Source organism: Lepidochelys kempii, chromosome 8, assembly GCF_965140285.1.
Source record: "Lepidochelys kempii isolate rLepKem1 chromosome 8, rLepKem1.hap1, whole genome shotgun sequence".
Taxonomy (NCBI): Eukaryota; Metazoa; Chordata; order Testudines; family Cheloniidae; genus Lepidochelys; species Lepidochelys kempii.
This window is the reverse complement of record NC_136387.1, coordinates 49043632-49070595: the sequence shown is the minus strand read 5'-3', so window position 1 is coordinate 49070595 and position 26964 is coordinate 49043632. Positions and strand designations below refer to the sequence as shown.

At 41.3% G+C, this 26964-nt stretch overlaps 1 protein-coding gene across 5 annotated transcripts in view; it reads right to left on the bottom strand.

Moving 5' to 3' along the window:
* The window catches only part of RABGAP1L (RAB GTPase activating protein 1 like), a 530390-nt gene that overhangs the window by 492049 nt on the left and 11377 nt on the right, over nt 1-26964 (bottom strand). The window lies entirely within an intron of this gene.

Sequence of the window (26964 nt, the reverse complement as noted above, 5' to 3'; positions counted from 1 at the left end):
GGACCTGCAAAGGGGGAAAGGAAGAGTCCCCTCCTCATAATATATAATGGCAATCTAAAAGATCATTTTCATATCCCTAAACTCTTTTTCTGCTTCTTGATTTTTTATGGTTGAAATGCAAGTGTTGTTTTCACAGAGATATCCAAGATAAACAATTAAATAAATAGGAATGTTTATTTTTACTCACTCAGTTTAAAATTCTGTTTTTGTTAACACCTATTTAAAGCAAACACCTGAAATCTCCCAACAAATTTGACAATTACCCTCAAAGTCCTCCAACAAAACCAGAAGCTGAAGTCAAACACTCTAGTATTTCTAAAAAAGTTTAAAACAAAAAAGCTGAGAGAAAATAAAGTCCACACAAAACACTCACATGACATTCCACACGACACACAGTAAAGTACCAAAATAGGGTATAACCCTTTAAAAATCCTTTGTAGGTTGTTTAATAATAAAATAAGCCAGGAGATTCTAGAGAAGCACAAGAAGCACTGTATGGCTCTGGAGTATTTTTAAGAGTGACTGGTCCTCTCTCCTTGCCCCTGAAACAAGTAATATTTTCCTAGTGACCTTTTAAAGCTATAAATAGACACAAATACTTTTGCATCTCAAGCTTGTAATTATGTCGTACAATAAAAGAATACCATTTTTTCCACCATATTTTTTCCACCATCCCCCCACATACCCACATTCAACCTACATAAACAGCACAACAGATACCATTTATGAAAAAAGATTCTATGTTATGGAAGAATTAAACTGACCAACAAAAAGGCTCAGCCAGCCAATTTGACTCTAGCTTTTGGCAAGCTATATCCAAAACCATACCACTTCTCTGTTTAACACAAAGAAAAGTAATGTGCTGGATAATGAAACAGAAAAGGTGACAAAAAAACAAAAAACAAAACATACTTTTCGCTATGACTAAGGTGACCCTTTTAATGTGGTTTGATCTTTTGAGTCACCCTGCTGTATTTATGCGTGCAGTGTTATTCAAATTTCTAGTTTGCTAAGGTGATGTGTGCCACATGCTAATTTGCTGCTGTGAAGCTACATATTGTCAACTTACTGTTCAGTGTTAATATAGTATGCCTGAGGCCATGTCTACATATTGGCATTATAGTTGCATAACTACATCATTGCAACTATGCCAATGTATCACCATAAAGCAGAAGTAAAGACCATAAAATAAAAATCAGAGGCAAAAAAGGGCATCCTTTAATAAACTGAAAGTTAAGAAGAAAATAAAAGGGAACAAACTCTGGCAAGTCAAGTGTAGAAGTATAATTAGGCAGGCCAAAAAAGAATATGAAGAGCAACTCGCCAAAAACACAAAAACACAAATTTTAAGTACATCAGAAGCAGGAAGTGGGGTCACTGCATGATGGTGCTAAAGGAACACAAGGCTGTTGAGGAGAAACTGGACTAATTCTTTACATCAGTCTTCACTGAAGAGGATGTAAGGGAGATTCCCACACCTGAGCCCTTCTTTTTAGATGACAAATCTGAGGAACTGTCTTAGATTGAGGTGTCAATAGAGGAGGTTTTGGAACAAAGTGATAGACTAAACAGTAATTTAAAGTCACCAGGACTATACAGTATTCACCCAAGAGTTCTGAAGCAACTCAAATATGAAATTGCAGAACTACTAATTGTGGTATGTAACCTATTATTTAAATCAGCTTCTATACCAGATGACTAGAGGATAGCTAATATAACACCAATTTTTTTAAAAAGGCTCCAAAGACGATCCTGGCAATTACAGGCTGGTAAGCTTAACTTCAGTATCAAGCAAATTGGAAGAAACTATAGTAAAGAACAGAATTATTAGACACATAGATGAACATGATATGTTGGGGAACAGTCCACAAGGCCTTTGTAAAGGGAAATCATGTCTCACCAATCTATTAGAATTCTCTGAGGGTGTCAATACATGTGTTAGCAATGGTGATCCAGTGGATAGAGTACTTGGATTATAAGAAAGCATTTGACAAGCTCCCTCACCAAAGGCTCTTAAGCAAAGTAGGCATAGGTAAAGAGACAAGGTCCTCTTCGGTACTGGATTAAGCCATAAGGTAACTAAACTACAGCTCAGGGCCTCCCAATATGAGGGGCCTGTAAAAAAGAAAAAACTGACTCCATTTCAAATTTTATGAAAATCAGTTGATAAAGGAGATATGGAAAAAAGAGGATTCTCTCTAAATATAGACTTTTCATTCAAATATGACAAAAATATACACGTGGCTACACAAATACCCTTACCCTACCCTTATACTTCAATCATTGTTCATTATTGACAGGTGAGAGGCCAGTGCTAAGAAGAAAAAACAAAAACCTATAATTGCACTTCTAAAATTAGTATTTCTACTAGTAAGTCTACTGTCAGTCTCCTAAGGCAGCATTTTGTTAGCCAGCTGCTACTGGTAAAATTCTGACCATGCCTTTCTAATTTATTTAAATAAATAATCTCACCGCTGATAGAATTGGGAAAAATGTAAAGACTGAAACTGCAGTATCGTGAAGCAATCCTGCCAAGCTCATACTCGTATGGGACTCGTCCTAGGAGTGACGTCATGTATAGTGGCCCCCTTGGCTGGTAATAGCCGGAAGGCCATCTTTTGTTTATGATCCAGCACGCTCAGTCGCATCGTGCCTTTGTTCCCATTTTGTTTCATTTTCTGAAGTGTTAGTGTGTTTTCTTCTTTTGATCTGTACATACGTACAATTGTGTATTTTAGTGCGCATGCTGCTTTCTGCGGTCCATACTTCATATGATTGAGTTTGCAGGTGAACTTCTTATGGACTTGGATTGAGTGGATCTTGAGGAGGACAAATTTGTGTTGGCTTCCCTCCGTCAGTTTCAGAAACCTTCACAGTAAATATCAGAGAGCGCTGACAAAAGGATAAATTGAGGGTTTTGAGAGAAGTATTCTGAGTACTTGGTGAGCAAGTTATTTCAAACTATGTGCATATATGATTTATAAGGTATTAAAGCCTATAATATTCATTATATTTGCTTGACTACAGGCAAGTTTTTCTCACTTTCTCAATGCTTGTCGAGAGATTACCAGTCTTTTTTTCTGGTAAATTCTCTCTCTTTCACACATACAGCTTGTTGTCACTCTGTGTCTCCGAGGTGTTTACTCAAGATTAATTAGTGGTCCTGGGGAAGACAGAGGATAGTGAAGTGAATGCGAAGAGAGATGGCTGCCTAGAAAAAAGATTGGGATTTTCTGCTAGGCGGGTTTGGTGCACATAAGGTAATATTTTATTATAGATAGTATGCTATGTAAAAATTCTTATATAGACTTATAAATCACATATCATATGCATAATGCATTGTATTTTTATAGTATGGCAAACGAAAAATACCAACAATTCATTGTTTTGTAGTGAAAATTAAATCTGAACAAACATCTGTAAGTAGATTTTATATATACTGTGAATAAAATTTGTATTTTTCTAACAAAATAATCAAACGGTTTTTCATTTATTCATATGAAAAGAAGGATAATTTTCCTTATTCAAGATATAAAAAAATTATATATCCTCTCCTTTTCCTCCGAGGACAGACAAAATAGCACTAACTTTTAACAGAAACATCCTGGTATAACAACACTATATAAAATTAATATTTTACTGGTTTCAATTAAAACTTTCTAGTACTAATTTTAGTAACAATATTTAGTAATTCAGCATAACCTTCTATAAAAAACAAACCAAATAAATTTACTGGAAAAATACAACCCACATAGAATTTTCTGATGATCTGGTGTAATTCATATCAATATAATTAATAGTTGAGCTTTAAACTTGTGGGTTATCTGCATCATATATCTTCTATTGCCTTTTTTATCCTCTATTGCCATCTCTAGTTTTTGCCATTCTCTAAGAGTCTCATTGCATATTCTGACAAGGAATTCCACTATTTAGATGCCCCAACAGAGAAGAAACATTTCCTGAGAACTCTTCTAGCAAATGGTCTGCTTTACTGTATTGTATTTTGGATTTTTTTATACTGTATTGTTTACAATGTTCTTTCTGTGAAAATAATAAATTCTTTTTTTTTTTTCTTTTTTTTACGGTATGGGGCCTCTTACACTAGAAGTAGTTTAGGGGCTCAAAATGTCAATCCATCCCTAGTCCTCTCATGGATCAGTAACTGGTTAAATGACAGCAAACAAAGGGTAGGAATAAATGGTCAGTTTTCAGACTCGAGAGAAGTAAATCGTAATGTCCCCCAAGAGTCTGTCCTGGGACCAGTGCTGTTCAACATATTCACAAATGATCTGGAAATGGGGGTAAACAGTGAGGTGGCAAAATTTACAGACAATACAAACATCATTCAGATGGTTAAGTCGAAAGCGGACTGTGGAGAGATACAAATGGATCTCACAAAACTGGGTGACTGGGTAAGAAAATGGCAGATGAAATTCAATGCTGATAAATGCAACGTAACACACATTGGAAAACATAATCCCAACTATACATACAAAATGATGGGGTCTAAACTAGCTGTTACCACTTAAGAAGGAGATCTTGGATTCATTGTGGATAGTTCTCTGAAAACAGCCGCTCAGTGTGCATCAGGATAAAAAAAGATAACAGAACGTTAAGAACCATTAGCAAAGGTACAGGTAAGATGACAGAAAATACGATGCCTCTATATGAATCCATGGTTCACCCACACCTTGAGTACTGTGTGCAATTTTGGTCCCATCCCATCCCCATCTCAAAAAAGATCTAGTAGAATTGAAAAGGGCAACAAAAATTATTAGGTGTATGGAACAGCTCCCGTACGAGCCAAGATTAAAAACACTGGGACTTTTCAGCTTGGAAAAGAGATGACTAAGAGGGGATGATAGAGGTCTATTAAATCTTGACTGGTGTGGAGAAAGTGAATAAGGAAGTGTTATTTTCTCTTTCACATAACACAAGAACCAGGAGTCACCTGCTGAAATTAATAGGCAACAGGTTTAAAACCAACAAAAGGAAGTACTTCTCCATACAATGCAGAGTCAACCTGTAGAACTCATTGTCAGGGGATGTTGTAAAGGCCAAGACTATAACAGGTTCAAAGAAGAACCAGGTAAGTTCATGGAGGATAGATCCACCAATGACTATTAGCCAAGATGGTCAGGGATGGAACCCCATGCTCTGAGTGTCCCTAGCCTCTGTTTGCCAGAAGCTGGGAGTGTATGACAGAGGATGGATCACTCAATGACTGCCTGTTCTGTTCATTCCCTCTGAAGCACCTGGCACTGACCACTATCAAAAGACAGGATACTGGGCTAGGTGTGACCCAATACGGCTGTACTTATGTAGAGACAGCCTTCAGCAATGGAAAGGGTTTTTCTGTCACTGTAGGTACACCATCTCCCTAAGCAACGGTAGCTAGATCGACAGAAACATTCTTCCATTGCCCTACCTGCATCTACATTGGGAGTTAGATCTGCAGAGGTACAGCACTAAGGGGTGTGGATTTTTCATACCCTGAGCACCATAGCTATGCCAAGCTAAATTTTGTATGCAGATTAGACCTATTCCTTAAAAGTGCTAATGTTTTCAGGCCAAACATTTGAACCTAGTTTTTTGCTCATGAACATGTCAAACAGCTTAAAATGTATAAGAGATATATGCATATGGTGTACATCCACCACTAAACACACGTTATATTTTTAGTACATATCTGCATCTTAATTTTTAAATGCCTCTGGTAGGTTCATGTGTGTTTAAGTAACATAGCTGATAGTCTATATGGAAGGCAGACAGCACACTAATAGGGCTAAATCCTGGACCTTCTGAAGTCAATGAGATTGTTCCCACTACTTCAACAGAGCCAGGATGTCACCCCTAGCCTTCGTCTTCTCACTTCTGTGGAAACTTTTGCTATCAAGATACAGAACAAAATTACATCTGCTCGCTATTAGTTGATTAAGCCTCCCCAGTGCCTTAAATCCAGCAGTACTAGAAAGTGTTAAACATCTCTGAGAAACCAGTAAACTATCAGTATTTTCTTGATTTGCTAATACTGTTGTATGGGATAGAATAAAAACTTTTCATGAACAGAGAGGAGACAGATGTATATTATCAATATACTTCTACAATCATGAAATCTTTTTTCATAGCTTCCAAGAAAGCAGTGTTGAGGATGAAGTCCTTAAAAAAAAACAAACCCCTACCACACAAATGAGTCACTTGACTTATTTTGGAAAAATGGACATTTCTGTGAAAGTAAAACTACCCTCCATGGCAAGAGCACAGTTACTGGTCTGTTCATGGAGAACAAAGAATGATTGTTTCTGGTTAAGTTGTTGTATTGGATACCTAAATAAAAAAGTGATGGCCACATTACAGATGCCATAGACCAGCAGTTCTCTACCAAGGGTCTGAGGCCCTCTGGGGGGCTGCCAGCAGATTTCAGGGCATCCGCCAAGCAGGGTCAGCATTAGACTCACCGGGGCCCAAGGCAGAAAGCTGAGGCCCCACCATCTGGGGCTGAAGCTTGAACAACTTCACTGGGCCCAGTGTGTCATGGGGCCCCAGGCAACTGCCCTGCTCGTTACCTCCTAATGCTGGACCTGGCTTTTATATGCAGAAAAACAGTTGTTGTAGCACCAGTGGGCAGTGGAATTTTTACAACATGTTGTGTGGGGGCCTCAGAAAGAAAAAGGTTGAGAACCCCTGCCACAAACAAACTTTAAAGTCCCTGCAACTTATAACCCAGGATCAACCACCTAAGGAAAATGGTATCAATACAAAGTCACATCAGCCAAGATTTATTCCCCTCTGCAAGATTTTGCAACCAGTGCTTTGCACTAGATCGTATTATGAATACTAATGTATTTATAAGAAAGAGAAAAAATGTTTTGCTTACTCAGGCTTTGTGTATGCGCTGAGTCCCTGAACCACTTGGTAACACGAGAATTCAGTCTAGAGTCATTCAGGGAAAAATACTGTCCTGACTAGCCTTAACCAACTAAGCTGGGGAAAGAAGGTCCCAGAACAGTGCCAGCCATGTGGTTGGCACAGAGTCAACTTGCCAGCTCAGTGCAGCATGGCTCAAGACGACAAGGAGCACACACACATGCACAACCACACAAAGGAGCAACACATCCCCAGCCTCCTTTCTGCACACAGTCCATTGCAGAAGAGGAAGAGGAAGTACTATAGTTAAGAAGCCCTAAACACAGAGCCAATGTGCCAACCAGGACAACTAACTGAAACACTAGCCTAGGTTTTTCAAATGAAATCAATTCATAAGTAAATCCTCCCCCACCCCACTCCCACCCCACCCCTTTTTTTTTTCTTCTTTTAAAACATTCAGAAAGTCAAGCTGGGTCCTTTCCTTTTCACACATCCTCAATAATAAACATTAGGCAGGCCAAACTATGCCCTCTGCATTACCTGTGCAACCCCACTGCCTTCAACAGGGTGCACAGGTGTTGTGACAGGTTTGTAACTAGAATTTAGTAGACAATTCTACTGATCCTGGGCAAGTTATAGAATCCCAACTCTCACTCAGCTGTGTGTGCAGTGCTAGGCATTAAAAACAGAGTAAAAAAATAAATGTTTACTTTTAACAACAGGTAGAGGACTGCATCTATTTAGAACTGATTTAGTGTTTGTCTGTACGGTGACACTCAAGAGAATTAATCCTAAGTATGAAAAAGTCTGAATTTAAAGTGGATTAGTTAAAACCATATTAAATCCATGTATGGATGCTCTCATTCAGAATTAAAATGACCTTCATCTTGTTTAGTTTCATTCACTTTAAAAATTTATTAAACTAAACACATTGAAAGCCAATTTAATTCTAAATACAAGGATCCTCACAGGGATTTTACTAACCCACTTTATATTTACACCTTTAGTTAATTCAGATTAATTTGCCTGAGGTTTCCATGTGTAAATAAGCCAATAGCTACACTGGTGCAGACCTGTGTGTGGACACACATCAGATTACAACTGATTATATTACTTAGGATTAAGTTGATTGAAGCATGTTCACCCATAGTTTTCCCACCAGTTTACATCATTTTTTTTAATTACATATTTTACTAAACCAGGACTAGTAGCAGAACTGTCCTCATCTCCAGGAAGTTATGACTAATTATGCAGATCTTAGTGCTAATAAAAACTCAAGGAAGAAAAGGTATAATACATTTGTATGTTAAGTATCAGAAAAGTAATACTGAAAGTATTTACTATGCATGTATGCTATTCAGACTCCTGAGATCCAGTTTTTGTTGAGTAAGCAATTCTGAGTCAAGGGTACCGCAGTGCAAGTGCTACAAATTAAAGTAGTTCTGTAATATTCTTTCAAGCTGCTTCCTTGTCACTAAGCACACTCTTTAAAGTTGAGTAATTTAGGGAAAATGTGGCTATCCAACAGTTCGGTTTTGACTTTGGAAAGTATGAGGTAGTGCTGAAAACAGAACGGATGATGCTACTTGAGTCAAGTTCTGATAGGCAAAAAAAAAACCCACCATATCACTGTTCCCAACTACTTGCGGTTTTCAAGCTCTTGGTCAAGCTCAATCCTGGTGGGACAAGCAGGTTACTAAACGTTATGGCCACACAGTTTAGAGTGATGGACTGTATTCCAGAGTGGAAAGCAACAGCGTAAGAGGCTCATTTTTTTTAATAATTTATTTAATATATTTTACTACATCAGAAAATAGTGCGAACAGTGGTGATGTGTTAATTTAGCCACTGAAACAAGCTCACAGTTAAATATATTGAGTGTTCCTGCCAACTACCATCTCTGCGGGCTATTATTTCTAATAACGTGAGACTGTGTGAGAAACTTGTCTGAGATAATATAATAGTAATATTTTATAATAGCACAGCTCTATTCTTCCTGAAGTGCTTTATAAACAGGAGTCACTTCAACCACCACTGAAATGCATCCACCTCTGATAAACAGTTGCTGGGCAAATAATCATCACACCACACAGTCAGCAGAGATAATTTGGGCAAGGGATCAGAGAAGTGTCTACTTTCACAAATTGACAGGTTTCAGAGTAACAGCCGTGTTAGTCTGTATTCGCAAAAAGAAAAGGAGTACTTGTGGCACCTTAGAGACTAACCAATTTATTTGAGCATGAGCTTTCGTGAGCTACAGCTCACTTCATCGGATGCATATCGTGGAAACTGCAGCAGACTTTATATACACACAGAGAATATGAAACAATTCCTCCTCCGACCCCACTGGGAGGAGGTATTGTTTCATATTCTCTGTGTGTATATAAAGTCTGCTGCAGTTTCCATGATATGCATCCGATGAAGTGAGCTGTAGCTCACAAAAGCTCATGCTCAAATAAATTGGTTAGTCGCTAAGGTGCCACAAGTACTCCTTTTCTTTTTACTTTCACAAAAACTCCAGAGGAACTTTGCTCTCCACACTGAGCAAACGTAACCTCAGTTTAAGGTCTCCTTTGTCTCTGTTCCATGGCCTATCAGCGGAACCAAGCTCCCTCCCACAGCTCTCCTAGGCCTTCATAGAGATCACCTGACCCCTTTCCAGCTGGGTTTGATAATTGAACAGGGCTGGTTGGCCCCAGGCTCTTAAAGAGGCAGACCACTTGTTACAGACTGTCCACAGCAAACCCCATGGAAAAAAAAGAGAGAGAGAACTATATTTTTATTATATAAAAATAAACAAGCCATCCACTGGTGTTCCAGATTTTGAAAATCAAATAAAGATTTTTAGGAGTACCAAAAATCTTTACTCAGTCTTGACTAACACCTTTACACTGAACTCCCAAATCCATCTTTTTTACTCCTAACCAACCCCTTTCAATTCAATTCTATGCTCAGTCATTACCTGGATATGTCAATGTCAATTTAAAGTCAACATAACCAAAAGTCAACTCCTGATCTTCCCTCCCAACTCTCTTATTTTTAAATCACTGTAGACATAGCCTTCAATGCCCAAGACACCCTTCCATCTCTTCAAAGCTGTCATTGAGAGCATATTCCTCACCCATTGAGCTCATCACTCCACCAGCTACCTCTTCTCTTCCGCCCCAAACTTTCAGAAGCTTATTTTAACTTTCAAGATCCTCCATCAACTTTGCCTCGTCTAACATACAGAGCTACCTTTTTGCAGACACTCTTCTTGTCCCCCCAGACCCTACCCAATGATACCAGTCTTGACACCCCATACATCTACTTCCACAAACATCTCTACATTCTTTTAACACCTCAACAAATGGATTTCTTACTAGCCTAATTCATAAAGCCCTTCCCTTTTCACTGAAGACTACTTCTGCCATGAAACCTACATATTAGTCAACTAACCATCCCACATGGTAAAATAAAATAAAACAAGCTACTCTTTATACTACACCATGGCATGCACTTACCCCTACTGAATAAGCACATGGGCTTATTGCTGTTACTCATCTCATTTCCTACTGTTCCTTCTCCTCCTAATTACCACATTAGTTTAGTTTGCAAGCTGCTTGGGACAGGGAATCATATCTGTCTGCTTTAGGCAAAGCCAAATACAAACTGTGAGCAATATATCACATCCACCACTTTCCCCATGTCCACAGAGCCAGTTATCCCATCGTAGAAGGCAATCAGGTTGGTCAGGCATGATTTGCCCTTGGTTAATCCAGCTTGACTGTTCCTGATCACCTTCCTCTCCCTCCAAGTGCTTCAAAATGGATTCCTGATTTTTCCCAGAGACTGAGATGAGGCTGACCAGTCTGTAGTTCCCTGGATTCTCCTTCTCCCCCCCCCCTTTTTTTTTTTAAAAGATGGGCACTTTATTTGCCTTTTTCCAATCATCTGGGACCACCCCCGATCACCACGAGTTTTCAAAGATAATGGCCAATGCCTCTGCAAATCACATCAGCCAACTCCCTCAGAACCCTCAGATGCATTGCACTGATCCCCATGGACTTCTGCTCGTCCAGCTTTTCTAAATAGTCCTTAACCTGTTCTTTCACCACTGAGGGCTGCTCACATCCTCCTCATTCTGTGCTGCCCAGTGCAGCAGTCTGGGTGCTGTCTTTGTCTGTGAAGACCGAGACAAAAAGAGCATTGAGTACTTCAGCTTTTTCCACATCATCTATCACTAGGTTGCCTGCCCCATTCAGTAAGGGTGCCACATTTTCTCTGACCTTCTTGTTGCTAACATACTTGTAGAAACCCTTCTTGTTACCCTTCACATCCCTTGCTAGCTGCAACTCCAATTGTGCGTTGGCCTTCCTGATTACACCCCTACATGCTCAAGCAATATTTTTTATTCTCCTTTGACCAAGTTTCCACTTCTTGTAAGCTTCCTTTTTGTGTTTAAGCTCACCAAAGATTTCTTTGTTAAGACAAGCTGGTCACCTGGCATATTTGCTATTCTTTCTGCACATTACGATGATTTATCCCTGCACCCTCAAGAAGGCTTCTTTGAAATACAGCCAGTTCTCCTGGACTCCTTTCTCCCTCATATTGGCCTCCAGGAGATCCTGCCAATCAGTTCCCTGAGGGAGTCAAAGTCTGCTTTTCTGAAGTCCAGGATCCATATTCTGCTGCTCTCCTTTCTTCCTTTTATCAGGATCCTGAACTTGAACATCTCATGGTTACTGCTGCTCAGGTTGCTACCCACTTCTACTTCCCCTACAAATTCTTCCCTGTTGTGAACAGCAGGCCAAGAGGAGCATGGCCCCTCGTTGGTTCCTCCAACACTTGCACCAGGAAGGTGGCCACAACACACTCCAAAAACTTCCTGGGATTGTCCGTGCACTACTGTATTGCTCTCCCAGCAGATATTAGGGCGATTGAAGTCCCCCATGAGAACCAGGGCCTGTGATCTCGAAACTTCTGTTTGTTGTCTGAAGAAAGCCTTGTCTACCTCATCCTCCTGGTCTGGTGGTCTATAGCAGATGCTCACCACGACATCACCCTTGTTGCTCTCGCCTCTAAACTTAACCCAAAAAGACTCTCAACAGGCTTTTCTCCAGTTTCATACTGGAGCTCTGAGCAATCACACTGTTCTCTTACATACAGTACAACTCCTCCACCTTTTGTCCCATGCCTGTCCTTCCTGAACAGTTTATACCCATCCACAACAGTTCTTCAGTCATGTGAGTTATCCTACCAAATCTCTGTTATTCCAATCACATCATAGTTCCTTGACTATGCCAGGACTTCCAATTCTTCCTGCTTGTTTCCCAGGCTTCTCGTGTTCATGTACATGTGTGACCGGGGTTCCGGGGGGGAGCCTGCTGAGGTCACTCAATTAGGGTGAACTGCAAAGAATGGGGCAGACAAACCCATTGGGTTTCTGCAAAGAATGGGGCAGACAAACCCAAATCCATATGGTGGATATTTCAATACTCAGATTTACCAAGCCAACACTAAGCAGCTTCTGTTGACACTTAAGCAGATCTGAGATAAAAAGGATCTTTTATACAATTTCAAGCCTTCTTTGACAGGTCGGAGTCCCTTGATTTACAATAGATAATCAGGGTGACTGAAGTAGGTCCATCACCGGTACTTAGCTACATGAATTAACTTAAGGCAACTGCCCGTTTTCACCATTCGCAGATGATCGGCTACGCATTTCAAAGAGAGATGCAGTGATATCCCAGGTTTACAGTTCATTTAAATGTTAGAATATTCTTTTGATCTCTGAATTAACAGAATACAGCATAGACAGGGACTGTTGATAACACTGTTGATCATTACCCATATATATGTAAATACACAAAAACAAACATTATCTCCCTGCATGTCTTTACGGATTGAATTTGAATTGGATTGAAATTTGTCTTTACGGATTGAATCCTGCAGGACGCTTAACCCTTTCTGGCACGTAAGATGACTAAGGGCTTGTCTACCCTTACCCGCTAGATCGATGGGCAGCGATCGATCCAGCAGGGGTTGATTTATCGTGTCTAGTCTAGACATAATAAACGGACCGCGAAACGCTCTCCCATCGACAAGAAGCAGAATCGGAGTGGATGGGGGAGCATCAGCCGTCGACCTACCACAGTGAAGACACCATGATAAGTAGATCTAAGTACGTTGACTTCAGCTACATTATTATTATTAATGTAGCTATTAATGTAGCTATCACTGCGTAACTTAGATCGATCCCTCCTGTAGTGTAGACCAGGCCTAAGGCACATAAGGTTTCAGATTGGTAGCCGTGCTCTGTTATGTTATGAATCCTGCACTGCTTGACCCTCAAAAGATATAGTTCTGCTGACCACAAATGGACACCATAGCTCTGAAAAAAAAAAAAAAAAAAAGACACTCGTGACCAGTCATGGGAATGCAAGGGCATTGCATTTGACGAGCCCATATACATGCACAGGCAAAAAGAGTTGCAACAGCCTTCTTCAGAAATATTCCCACCATTGTTGAAGGACGGATGTACAGACGTCAAACATTCCTTGAATAATAATAAATTAATAAATTATAGCCTTTTCCCGGCTTACATAATCAGGAAACTATAACCCTGTTGTCCCCTTTCGATTACTAGAATCCTGGTTATCATCACCTTTTTCAGACATTTGTTCCTTCTAAAGGAACTAGAAACAATGGTTGACATATCTCAAAGTTAGAGATACTGACTAAAGAGTCTTCCAAATATTGTAGGTCCCTCAAGCTGCAGACTCCCATAATTAACTTGAGGATGAAACTTCCATCTTCCTTGTGGCTAAAAAGAATCCTTAGCAAGTGACCAACAAAATATGGTTACATACCTGTTCAGTAACCACTGTTGTTTAAGATATGTTGCACATGTTCTTTCCACTTTTGGTGCGTATGTGCCGGTGCATCAAAGTCAGAGAACTTTTCGTACAGCAGTATCCACTGGGGAAGTGGCTGCGCCTTCCACACTCTCATGCTGCAAGCCAAGGGCATACCGAGGCAGAGCAGCCCCAAGCACCCTCATTTCCTTTATACCTGAAGTCGCCATTTGCTGTGACCCTGACATACAGGGGAAGGAGCAGGAGTCGTGAAATAGATATGTGGAACACATTTCAAACAACAGTTACAGAACAGGTATGTAACCATTTGCTTCCACATGTCGATTCTGTTTTAGTGACTCACTCAAGCAGTTCCAAATGGAGAAGGGTATTGGAGTTTATCTAAATATCAGCCCCACAATTCTATCATCACTCGTAAGGCCTGGAGAGAGCATAACGAGCAACGAAGGTATTAACAGATGAAGCTGCAGCCCTACAAACATCACTGATGGAAACTCGACCTAAGAATGCAGCCGTCAAGGCTTGTTAAAACTCTGAGGTAGTGGAACCTTAGCAAAGCCACAGTACAGACTAATACATGAGGATATCCAGGAAGAAATCCTCTGCAAAAGTGGCAAATGGTCCCTTCATTCTGTCAGCAAAGGAGACAAATAATTGCAGAGATATCTTTAAGTCTGTAGACTTAATGAGACTAATGCCCTACAAACATCCAAAGTATGGAGTTTTTCCATCATCGTGAATGAGGTTTTGGGGAAAAGGCTGCTAAGTACATAGGCTAATTTAGTTTAAAGTCATTTAGTGAGAAATTTTGGGTGTGAATTCAAACTAACTTTAGTATTCTAAAACCCTGTATAAAGGAGGGTCAGTCATCAAAGCCTGAAATTCTGCTAGCCTCACAGCCAAAGTAATAGCCATCAGGAATACTACCTTCTTTGAGAGATGAGAAAAAAGATGTAGTCATTGGTTTAAAAGCTGGTCCCTATTAAAACCAAAAGCAGCAAATTCAGATCCCAGGATGATGAGGGGTCCCTGTAACAGGGTGACACCTCTCACAAGCTCCCCTCTTGGCAGAGTGCATATGCTGCACTCTCTTTCTGCCTTGGGGTGAGTCTTCAGCAACTCAGCCCTCCGGCCGGCCAAGTCACACACAGTCTGTATGTGAAATGAAAAGGAAATCCCTTCCAGGTTACAAGTCTAACAGTGGCCTCTCTGTGCCCTCTGTAACGTCTATCTACAGCCCTGCCCCTGGATTCGCTCCTCAATCAGTCCAGCAAGGCCTATCGCAGTACTCTGGTTTGAACAGTCTCTCAGCCTCTTCTGGGCTCTCTCAAATTGTCCCTGCTCTGGTACAGATCAGTGCTCCTCGGCTCCCTCCCCGGAATCAATGTCTTCACCCTCTCAAGGCCTTTCTGTCCCCAGCTCTCCTTCTGGGCAACAAAAAGAGTTCAGTTCCCTCTTCTGGGGTACATCAAAAGTCCAGGCCACCTCCCCAGTGGCTAATTGAGGGGATGAGGGGCCAGACCCACCCACTACTTTAGATCTCAGCCCAGGGACCCTATTGATAACAGCTATGTCCCTTTAAATAAACTGGATTCCTTTAAGTAAACTGCGTCGCTGCTACAATTCCCTGAGCCACAATTCTTCACCCTTACCTCAGGGCCTTGCCCTGGTTGAGTCCCAGCAGCCAGCCCAGAGCGCCTTCTTGCTCCCCTCAAGTCTCTGCCAGCATTGCTCTGTCCAAGGTCCTCTGGCTTCCTCAGTTACCCCGGCACACCATCCATACTTCTCCCACTCCAGCTAAGAATTGCACTCTGGCCCTGCAGCTCTTTTTATATTAGCCTGCTGGGCCCCGATTGGCTTCTCCCTTCAGCCCCTTCTGATTGGCTGCATCCAACACAGCCATTCTTGGCAGTTTGGAGGACCCTCTCCACTGCCTTTTTCTGGGGTGGGATGTGACAGGGCTGTGAGGCCACCAGCAGGGAACCTCAGGGCCTAGTCCACTCCATCACAGTCCGTACCTGGGAAGAACTTCTTCCAACCTTTCAAGAATCTAATATTGATAGGGTTGGTGGGGAGGGAGGGAATAGATCTTCCCTTCTAAAAGAGGATGGAATGCTGAGAGAACTGTCAGATGAACTCTCAAGAAACTGACAGTAAGTCCTTCATCCTTTAGGTGAAGCTGGTAATCCTGGATAAACTTAAGAGGAGCCCATGATGGAGGAGTATCTTTCTGCTGGGATCAGAGAGAACCTCTTCCATTCCTTAAGGTAAGTATATCTGGTGGAAGGTTTCCTGCTATTTAAAACATCTCTCCAGGAAGCTGCCTGTTCCAAGAGTTACCCAGGGAGCATCCAAGCAGCCAGTTGCAGGCTGAGAGAGCTGCAATGCAGAGTCTGGCCATGGTCCTGCAAAACTACATCTGAGACCAGAAGAATAGATACTGGATCTCAAATCAAAAGGCTCAACAGGTCCAAGAGCCAATGCTGATCAGACCAGGCTGGCACTATCAAAATTAGCAGAGGGATCCTGTCTGGGTTTGCACAAAACTTTTGGCACCACAGGAACGGAGGGGAAACATGCAGAGACATTTTCCCCCTCCAGGACACTAGAAAGGTGTCTGACAAAGATCCAGTACTTGACCTGCCCTTGAACAGAACTCGTAACACTTCCTATTCTGTTGGGTGGGAAATAGGTCTATTTTTGGCATTCACCAAATCCAAAAAATAGGTTTTGCAACATAGGGATCAGAGATCACAAATGGTCCCCTCAGACAATGACCTGCAGAGATGATCCACTACACAAGTGATTCTCAACTCGTGACCCATGGGCCACTTGCGACCCAATCAGCACACAACTGTGGCCCATGTGACATCCTCAGAGCCATAGAGGTAGCATATGTATTGTGTAGATGAGGCCCACATAACACAGAGAGTTGCATATGCAAGCCACAATGGTAAATAGGTTGAAAACCACTACACTAGACAGTTTTGAAACCCAAGGGAGGTGAGATGCTTTGAGCACAACTCCATTCTTTCTGCAGACAGTCTAGAGGTTGTGACAAAGTTCCTCCTCTACCTTGGTGGGTCTTGCGCTTATTGACGGATTTGCTCGCCTTGGAGCTTCATGGAAGCCCTCAGTTTGGCCGTTTTCATGAACCCACAGTCTAGGTCAACTCCTCCTGTGTCTGACCAGAAGTTGGGAGGTTTGGGGGGAACCCAGGCCCACCCTCTACTCCGGGTTCCAGCTCAGGGCCCTGTGGAATGCAGCTGTCTAGAGTGCCTCCTGGAACAGCTGTGCGACAGCTACAACTCCCTGGGCTACTTCTCCATGGCCTCCTCCCAACACCTTCTTTATCCTCACCATAGGACCTTTCTCCTGATGTCTGAATGTTTTTACTCCTCAGGCCTCCAACAGTATGCGTTCTCACTCTTAGCTCCTAGCACCTCTTGCTCCCAGCTCCTTACACACGCATCACAAACTGAAATGAGCTCCTTTTTAAACCCAGGTGCCCTGATTAGCCTGCCTTAATTGATCCTAGCAGCTTCTTGATTGGCTGCAGGTGTTCTAATCAGCCTGTCTGTCTTAATAGTCTCCAGAAGGTTCCTGATGGTTTTGGAACCTTCCCTGTTGCCTTACCCAGGGAAAAGGGACCTACTTAACCTGGGACTAATATATCTGCCTTCTATTACCCTCCTGTAGCCATCCGGCCTGACCCTGCCACAAGGTATATTGCTTCTTGGCCAAAGGGATTCGACCCTAGCACCTCCATACTTCTTTAGGAAGAACACTGCACCATTGTTGTCCAAGAGCACGTCTCAGAACCACTTTTGACATGGGGAAGAAACACTTGGCAGGCCAGGCAGATAGCTCGAAGTTCTCAAACACTGAGGTAGAGAGAGAGAGAGAGAAAGAGATCCTGATCTGACCAGAGACCTAAGTCTGAAAATTACCGAAAAGAATTCCGCAACCAAAAGATGAAGCATGACTAAGATCATGGAGGGCAGGGTTAAGGCAAAAGGAACCCCACCGTACACATTAGCAGGGTTTATCCAACAAAACACTTTGAAGTATGTGAGTCAGCATGTCCAGTAGATAAGAAATGGTACACTTCAACCACTTCTGCATGACTGATGATATTTGGCATGAGGATTCACATATGTGCAAGCTGCAACATTGGCCTAGAGTTCCAGGAAATTCCTCACTGTCGTTTAAGGGTAAACCTAGAAGTCTTTGCACAGGTGCAATATTGCCTGAAACCCGGCCTGAGGTTAATACACTCATTATGGTCAAGAACCACTCCTACGGATTAAGATTCTCTCTAAAGGGAGAAGAATTGAGTTGTCCTTGTTGATCAACAGGCCAGCAAATGGAAGAGGGGCTGAATCTTTTTGATGGCCACTACTACTTGCTGTCTGGATTGATCTCGAACTAACCAATCATCCAGATACGGGTATACCAGGACCCCTGCCTTCCTGAGATGTGCCATAACGAATGCCAGGCACTTTGTGAAGATTTGAGGGGCTGACAACAGGCTGAAGTGAAGGACCATAAACATTTGCTGCAATGGATCTTAAGAACCTTCTGTACCTCTAGTGAATGGCTACATGGAAGTAGGCATCCTTTAAGATGAGGGCAGCAAATCAGTCATTGGGTGTAGGGATAGGATAACAAATGCAATGGTAACCATATGAAGCTATCTTTTTAACAGTGTTGAGGTTTTCATAGGTCTAAAATAGATTTGATGTCTCCCTGGGACTTTGGAATTGGAAAATGAAAACAAAATCACATACCATGAGGGTGAGGTGATACTTCTTCTGGGGCCCCTAACTGTAACAGGCTGAACTTCCAGAATTAGTAGAGTTTCATAAGAATGATCCCTGAAAAGAGAGGGGGGATACAAATGCATTGCAGGGTATAGCACAGTTCTACTGTGCTTTGAACTCATCCATCTGGTGTAACGTGGGTCCAAGCACTTAGAAAGTGAAAAAACTTGCTGACAAAGCAGGGGAAATAATAGTCATGGGCCAGCCAATCAATCAGTAAAAAGTCAAATAGACTGCTTAGATGCTACAGACTGTTTAGCAGTAACAGAAGGTTGAGGAGGTGTTTCTTTGCATCCTATGTCACATGCTCAACAGGGTAAAACAGATACCTCTGCTGGACCTATTAGACAGCTGGACCAAAGGGCTGAACTGCCTTCTCTTAGGGCCTGGAGCATAAATGCCCAAACACTTTAGGGCTGCCCAGGAATTTTTTAGATAACGCAGAATTTCATCTGTCTTCTCTGAGAATAGATCTGAGTTTTCAAAAGGCAAATCCTCAACTGTATGCTGGAATGCCCAATGACTTCAGGCAAGATGTATGATGTATAGTGACTCCCATCACCATCACTCAAGCCACTGAATCAGCTCTGTCCAACAGAGCCTGCAAAGATGATATTTCCACTTGGTGGCCCTCACAGATAAATAATTTCCTCCCTACTCTAATCTGGCAATTTATCCACAAATTGAAGCATTGAGTCCCAAATAATCACAACAGGCTAAGACAGCCTGTTCATTCGCAATTCTGAACCGAAATCCTGACGACGATTAATCCTTGCTTCCAAAGAAATCCAATTTCTTTGCACCTTTGTCTTCGGGAGTGGATTTAGACCACCATTGCATTGCCTTTCCATTCACAGCCATCATCAAACAGCACAGATCCTCGAATACTCATGTCCTTGGGAAGGAACTTAGTACTTTCCTCCATTCTTTTGGACATTGGGCATGAGAGAGAATGGAATTTGTCAAAGGATTTCTATAGGTGCCACAATGACATCAATAGGTAAAATATCCACTAGCTTTTGTGGATTGGGCTAGACTAGTTCTATCTGAACACCCTGGGAGGCAGCTACCCTTTTCAAAAGTTCCTTGTATGTTGTAATCATAAGGAACCAGGGAGGATGATTCTAAGACAATGGCCTCATTCAAGGATGAGGAGAAAGTACAGAGAGTGCACGGTAACATCCCTCTTTTCCGCTGTGTCTGTACTGGAAGGGTCAGGCACTGGATGATTGGTACCAACCTCAATATTGGATAAAGTACAGTGCCTTGATGGAGATTTATTGGTATGCCGACAAGGCGATGAGGACCATGTAGGATAAATATGAAATTAAAGAATTAGAGTTATCTTAAATTTGGTTAAGAAAAATGTGTTGTAAAGCAAGGCCCTGATTAGGAAGTAGAAGAAAGGCCTTGAAAATAATGAGTTATAAGGCCAGAAGGAATGAAGTAGAAAGGATGCATGGTTCAAAGAATAACTAATGAGATTAAGGGAAGTTTCTAAAAAGAAGACCTCTGGCCCAGTAAGGAAGACTGCAGATGGTTTTCAATAAAACAAAGATAATCTGTTTTAAAATAAGCCAACATGGCCCTTTCCCACCCCATATACCAGTGTTAAAGCATATGTGAACCCAGGTGTAATGGAAAAATTCTCAGGAAGGGAGGAAAGGCCATGAGAAGAAAGTAGGTGGTAAATTTTATCTAGATTAAGATAAAATAAGGTGGAACTGTCTCAAATTGTTTTTTTAGCTAAAGTCAGTAATTGGCAATGACATCACTTGTTTATTAAAGGGTATAAAAATTTGTCAACTCTTAAAGGGTTTATTGCTAATACCTGCCTGACCACGTTGGAGCCAACCAATATGGGTCTAAGCACCTCTGGGTGTAGCCCACTTATAAGAAGCTTGATCAAATGCTTATAAATGTTGTTTATTTTTAAACACTGTTTGGATGTAGTAAATTGCATATGACTTAGGCTTTTTAGGCATGTTCAGAGCAATTGTATAAGTACTATTTGGTTAAATTAGTATTTGGTAGTTTCCCATATCAATATTAATAATTTTAATTATTAATAATTCTAACAGACCTGAAGTCTGGAGGGACACCTCCCTCCCCAAAGATTTCAAAAAGGCCACACTCTTCCCCAAGCACCTGTTACTCAGTTGCCCTGGGAGAGGTCTAAGGAGCCAAGGCAGTGGGTAGTAAGGCTAGAAGCTCAGCCTCCCTAAATCTGAGCCACCATGCTGTGATCCAGGGAACTCTTGATGCCAAATGGCAGACGATGAGGGGTGCACAACAGGGAACCCCTGCGTTGGACATCTGTATCAGACTTCACCAAAGGGTGTCATGTGAGGTCTCAACCAAGAACCAGTAGCCCACCTGTCATCATAATAATTGAAAAATATATGTATGGATAACATTTAAGGAGTTATGTATCCATATTCAAAATTATGCTCAAAGGACTTGGAGTTAAGACAAGTTATCAGAAGATGACATACCTTCGAGGTGTTCCCTTCAGGCAGGAGGTAATTGACACCTATCTCCCACTAATGAAGCTCTCAATTCCCCCATTTTACAAAATGGCATCCTCTGCACAGCATGACCTCACACACAAGGCCACGCCACATGGAGGATACTATTTTTCTCTACACATTTGTGCCTCCATGCAGCGTGACCTCGCAAACACCGTGCATGTGCAAGGGCACTCTGTGTGGAGGATACCATTTCAGAAAGCAAAATGGCATCCTCCATGTAGCATGACCTTGCACGTACAGTCGCACTGCAGGGTGGGTGTCATTTATAGAGTTACCCACAATCCCAGATAGTATATCTGAAAATGGGGTCATACAGGGGAAAATATTTAAGTACTGCTAGTCTACCCTCTTTCTAGCGAGACATCAAGTAACCTCATATATTTTGAATTTTAAGTAATAGTATATGCATGTTCTCCTTTCTAAGTTCAAGCAAATCGTCCTGAGAGAACCTCAAACAATACCTTTAAGCAATTGCTCGATATTTTCAATTAGTTCCCCCCCTTTCAGACTGAACTGAAATAGAAGGACAATATTCCTAAAAGTGCTTTAAAACAAGGGCAGCCTTATTTCTTGGACAACTACTGGAAACATGAAAATGAATTAGGGGTACTAAAGGTCTGTAACTGATATGTAAATATAATAAGAGAGCTTAGGTGGTTTGTGTTGTTCCCTGGTAGAGCTGCTGGTTACCAACACTGGTCTATACTAATTGCTTACAAAACTGAATTTGATATTGTATTCTATGTGTGCCTAGAACATTTGTTGGATCTACACTTGATCAACGAACTGTGATTGGTTGCTTATGTGGTTCTGGGTGAATTAATTGTTGGTTGGTTAAGAATAACCAAGTGTCCAGATCTGAGGAATACTGTCCCAGACATGTAAAAGACGACTTGGAAAGAATCTAGTACTAATGTTAATAAGCTAAGACTCCTTGGACTCAATAAAGAGTTAAACCCAATTAAATTCCATTCCAATATTGACTAACGTTTACAAAGATTACAAATGTGGTTTGCTAGATTTTAAAACTGAGGTCTGTCACCTCAGAAAATTGACCCCCCGCCCCATTCACACTCAAATCAAAAAGCCATACGCTTCCACAGATGGCAGCAATGAGAGAACTAGTGTACACAGGGCACAGGCATTTTCACTCTTGCATCATTTAACCCTTTGCTTAAAGCAGGGCTAGATGACATAACAGTAAAGACACCTGCACTCTGACACTAGCACATCCACCGCTGTTGCCCCCAACAAAGCTGCACCAGTTGTAGCAAACGGTGGGAAATTTCCTACAAAAAACTAGTTTGAATAAACCAAAAGGAGTCTTTATGGTCTAATACAGTGGATCTGTAATGAATTCAAATTGTTCTATAGGATATGAGTTAAATCAAGGAGAATGGAATCACTGGAAAATAGATTCCTTGATGGATCCTGGGGGGAGAGATAGCTCAGTGGTTTGAGCATTGGCCTGCTAAACCCAGGGTTGTGAGTTCAATCCTTGAGGGGGCCATTTAGGGATCTGGGGCAAAAATTGGGGATTGGTCCTGCTTTGAGCAGGGGGTTGGACTCCTGAGGTCCCTTCCAACCCTGAGATTCTATGATTGTAGTCTTGGAGGGGTCAAATGCCTATCCAAAAAAAATTGAAAGCGCTGTTCAGTTTTCATCTTAGTGGCCTGGAATACAAATAGACCCCACCATGTGAAAATATGGCAGGGTCAATTGGGTAAATAAGTCCAAATTGGAAGGCAGCGGGAATGTGGCTGAGCAAAGGTGAAAACCAATTACCTCATGGAAGTGTGCAATCACCAAGGGCAAGAGGGGAAGGTTAGAACTTATTTCTGACTCAGGTATGATAAGTAAAGCTTTCAGTTCCTGCTTAGAATACAATCACCTGGGTGAAGCTTAACTTTTGTATAATTTAATGTATTTTGTTTTTCATGTTCCCAAAACAAAACAACTTTAAACCTGGACTTTCTCCTGGAAGGTTTGCTTGGTTGGCTCATATAAAGCTAGATTTCTGCCATAGGGCCTAACTTTCCCAAAAGAGCAACTTGTTAATTTTGTTTTCAGATTTGGTAAAAAGTCAACTTGTTTTACCTTAAGTATAGTTGCCCACACACAAGTGTAGCTCTCCCCCTCGGATTTTACTACTTTCCAAGAAAGTTAATTGTATACACTATTTTCATACAGCAGCAGTCACTGGTAACAAAGAACAGCAGCTGAAAATTTTACTTTGATAATGTGTTTCGTTGGGTACTGCATACACCCAATTAAGAATACTAACCTGTTCATTTATCTACTCTGTATACATGTAACTTCCATTATACTTAAGGAGACAATATATATTTATCAAAGAGAAAACAGGTTTCCTGGATTTTGCCTGGACTGTCCATCTAAAGATGATAAATAGGCGTTTCCCCAAAAACATGAAATCTGTGTTAACATAATTCAAAAGTAGGGCTGTCAAGTGACTAAAAAAATTAACCGTGTGATTAATCACACTGTTAAACAATAGCATACCATTTATTTACATATTTTTGGATGTTTTCTACATTTCAAATATATTGATTTCAATTACAGCACAGAATACAAAGTGTATTTATATTTATTTTTATTACTGGTGTTTGCACTGTAAAAACAAAAGAAATAGTATTTTTCAATTCACCTAACACAAGTACTACAATGCAATCTCTATCATGAAAGTTGAACTTACAAATATAGAATTATGTACAAAAATACTGCACTCAAAAACAAAATGTAAAATTTTAGAGCTTGCAAGTCCACTCAGTCCTACTTCTTGTTCACCCAATTGCTCAAAAAAGTTGGTTTACATTTGCAGGAGATAATGCTGCCCGCTTCTTGTTTACAATGTCACCTGAAAGTGAGAACAGGCATTCTCATGGCACTGTTGTAGTCGGTGTCACAGGATATTTACATGCCAGATGCACACACTTCAACCACCATACCAGGGACATGCAACCATGTTGATGATGGGTTCTTCTTGAAAACCATCCAAAGCAGTACGGACCAACACATGTTCATTTTCATTACTTGAGTCAGATGCCACCAGCAGAAGGGTGATTGTCTTTTTTGGTGATTCGGGTTCTGTAGTTTCCACATCAGAGTCCTGCTCTTTTAAGACTTCTGAAAACACACTCCGTACCTCGTCCCACTCAGATTTTGGAAGGCACTTCAGATTCTTAAATCTGAGTTGAGTGCTGTAGCTATCTTTATAACTTTCACATTGGTACCTTCTTTGCATTGTGTCAAATCTGCATGAAAGCGTTCTTAAAACAACCAACCATATGTGACGGGTCATCATCCGAGACTGCCATAACATGAAATATATGGCAGAATGCGGGTAAAACAGCGCAGGGGATGTAAAATTCTCCCCCAAGGAGTTCAGCTACAAATTTAATTAACATGTTATTTTTTTAAACGAACCTCATAAGCATGGAAGCCTGTCCTCTGGAATTGTGACTGAAGCATGAAGGGGCAAGTGCATGTTTAGCATACCTGGCACATAAATACCTTGCAATGCTGGCTACAAAAGTGCCATGAAATGCCTGTTCTCACTTTCTGGTGACACTGTAAATAAGAAGCGGGCAGCATTATCTCCTGCAAATGTAAACCAACTTGTTTGTCTGAGCGATTGGCTGAACAAGAAGTAGGACGGAGTGGACTTGTAGCCTTTGAAATTTTACACTGTTTTGTTTTTGAGTGCGGTTATGCAGGGCTGGCCCACAACATTTTGGCACCTGAGGCGGGGAGCTCAAATGACGCCCCCATACCCCCTAGCTTGGGCCAAAACTTTGAAATGTCTCAATTCTGCCTTCTTCCTGTTCTACTCCTCTCATAGTACTGCTCTGCTACCTACCCCAATAAAGGAGAACTAACAACTTAAAATGCCTTCTTCAAAAATTTTAAGTAACACTTAACTTTCAAAACACCTGAACAGCAAATGTAACTTTTCTTGTCTGCGGAGTAAACAGTGGCATTTTTATCTGTTTGAATAATCTAATTGGTGCTTTCCGTGCCTTCTTAGTTGCAAAGATCTGAACTGCTTCCTGAAGGTCCACAGTCTGGGCCAGCTCATGCTCTATTGAGATGGTTGTAAGGCCGACCAGCCTCTCCTGTGTCATTGTGGAGCATAGATGTGTTTTTATTAACTTCAGCTTGGAGAAGTTGCGTTCTCCACCGGCAACTGTTACCAGAAGTGTTAGAAGCATGCACAGAGCAACAAAAGCATTTGGAAAGAGGGTGGTCATCTTATTTGTGCACATATATTCCAGAACAGCCTTTGGAGTTGATCCTGCTGAAAAGTATCTTGAAAGGGCTTTCAGTTCATCACCTAAATAACTCGCATCAATATCACGCATGTCATCATGTGTCAACACTGTCTCTAGTGCCCTGCTTTGCTGGTGTAGGTCTTCTTCAGGTATAGTAAGGAGTTTGGGAATATCATACAACATCCCAAATATACTGCTGTGTTCCTTGAGCTGCATGAAACATTCTTCAACTGACTGTATTGCACAATCTAGCACCTGGTTAAAGAAATCAACTTTGAATTGTTGTTTGGGGTCTCTTATGGGATTATCCCGTGTCTCAATCAAAATGTCGTCATCTTCGGTGATTCTTGTATTCTTGAATGGGTGGGAAAATAGCTTCAATGTGAAGTTCCTCTGCCAACTTCTGTGCTCTCTTCAGAACGTTTTGAAATCTCTCATCTTACCGGTAAGACTGTAGGTATGACTTTGCTTTGTCCCGTTGTTCCATTGCTCCAGATATATCAAGGTCAACACCTTGGAGTCTCTTGCTTACAACATTTATTTCAAACAGTATGTCATGCCACAACACTAAGCCAAACAGAAATTTGAAGTTATGTATGTTACTGGTGATTCCATTTCCCTCTGCCACTGTTCTCTCATGAACAGTTCCTGCAATAGCATTATTCTCCATATTGGCAACTATGGCATCATTTATCTTCCCAATTTGGTGTTTGATAGGCTTTATCACCTTCCACTCGACTTTCCCATCGTGTGGCACTCAGTCGTTTCAGTGTCAGAGAGGATGTTCCCAGAAGTTGCTTCAAAATTTGCCATCTATGAGTTGATACAGAGAAAAATACATAGATGCTTTGAATTACATTAAAATATTCAGCAGCCTCACTAGAAGCTGATGCTGCATCACTGATCACCAAGTTCAATGAATGGGAACTGCAAGGGACAAAAAAAGCTTGGCGGTTTAGCTCTCGGATCCGTGTCTTCACTCCTCTGTTCCTTCCTCTCATGTTGGCACAATTATTGTAGCCCTGACCTCTCATGTCAGCTATCGCAATTCCCGTATCTTCCAGCCTTTTAAGGAGCACATTTGTCATACCAGCTCCTGTAGTATCATCAATGTCAATAAATTCTAGAAAATTCTCTCTGACAGTCACCATTGCAGGAATATTTTCCCCAAGTTCTGTTGTTGTTACAAAACGCACTATTGAAGTCATTTGTTCCGTATGGCTGATGTCAGATGTGCAGTCCAAAATAACAGAGTAATGTCTTGCTGACTTCAGACCTGGCACAATCTTCTGCTTGACTTTTGTTGCCAGTAACTGTATGATCTCATTTTGAATTGTTTTTTCAAGGTAGTGGTGTGTGTACATTTCTTGGGTGGTGACTCTTCTTAGATACTAGGTTTTGGCTGGCAAGCATTCTCACAATGACAATGAGCCTTTTCAGAACCTTTTGCCAGTAAAGAAACTCTGATGCAATCATCTATGGTGGCCTTTAACCTTAGTCTCATCTCAAGCTCTTTCCACCTATGGAATGCTCTCTGGTGATTTGCTGCTTTCTCATGACATGCCAGATTTCTAGCCAGAGTTTTCCAGTCCTTTCT